Source organism: Carcharodon carcharias, chromosome 14 (genome assembly GCF_017639515.1).
Source record: "Carcharodon carcharias isolate sCarCar2 chromosome 14, sCarCar2.pri, whole genome shotgun sequence".
NCBI lineage: Eukaryota > Metazoa > Chordata > Chondrichthyes > Lamniformes > Lamnidae > Carcharodon > Carcharodon carcharias.
Window position 1 is genome coordinate 93,316,206 of NC_054480.1, and position 1,000 is coordinate 93,317,205.

A 1,000-nucleotide genomic window follows, 5' to 3' on the forward strand; every position below is an offset into this window, starting at 1 on the left:
ATGCACCAAGGTCAGTACTGGCAGGATGGCAGCCGCCAAGGAGCCCTTGGGTACCCAAAGGGAGGAGGATCAGCAGGTGCATACTCCAGGCCCATCCATTGAGGTGACTCTGGGAGTGATCGGCCCATTCGAATTCCCTCTTCCTGTGACCTCCGCAGTTCCAGCTCCACAGGCTGAGGAGGGTGCCACTGCCACACAGCAGGACCCTAAAAGCAGGCTGGGGCCCTCCAAGTCTCGGTCCTTCAGAGGATGCCCACCAAAGTCATCACAGACAGGGCGTCACAGTCAGCAGGCTGCCTCCACCTCCTCTGTGGATGTCCGGGGAGCACCAAGATGTAGCGGCAGGGTAAGGAAAGTTAAGAAGATGTAACTCTTTCGAGTCCGAAGAGGCTATCAAAAATTGCTATTAGCGACTTTGTTGCAAGTCACCGTAGCAGGGTATTGGGAAAAGTTTTCAATAAGCAATAATCGCACCTCAGTTAAACCTCATTGGCTACAATACTGCCACTGCGCAAAGAAGATGTAACTCTTTCGAGTACAAACACATTTCCATCTGTTCCTATTCAGATGAAGTTACATTGTTTCATAGTTTGCCATTGTGAGATGTGAACTCTTGATAATCTTTTAAATGAAAACCAAATCAACAAAATTGGGATAAATCAGGCACAGCCCCTAATTCAGGTCAGTTGTAAAACCAAGAACAAAGTTTAAAGGAAACTTACAAACTTTAAATCAAAATGTGATTAAAGGGGTCAACAAAACACCCCAGTCCCCGTGGTGCCCACCGAGCACGGAAGGCCTCGAGAGTGCCAGCAGACACCGCGTGCTCCCTCTCCAGGGACATCCGGCAGCGAACGTAGCCGCAGAAGAGGGACAAACAATCGGGCGGGACTCCCCCGTCGATCGCCCACTGCCTGGACCTGTTAATGGCCAACTTGGCCAGGCCCAGGAGCAGGTTCACAAGGAGGTCCTCCTCCTTCCCGACCCCCTTCTGCACCGG

At 51.6% G+C, this 1,000-nt stretch overlaps 1 pseudogene; it reads right to left on the reverse strand.

Moving 5' to 3' along the window:
* Positions 1-369: 369 nt before the first annotated feature.
* On the reverse strand, positions 370-519 carry LOC121287683 (annotated as a pseudogene).
* Between the last annotated feature and the right edge of the window lie 481 nt (positions 520-1,000).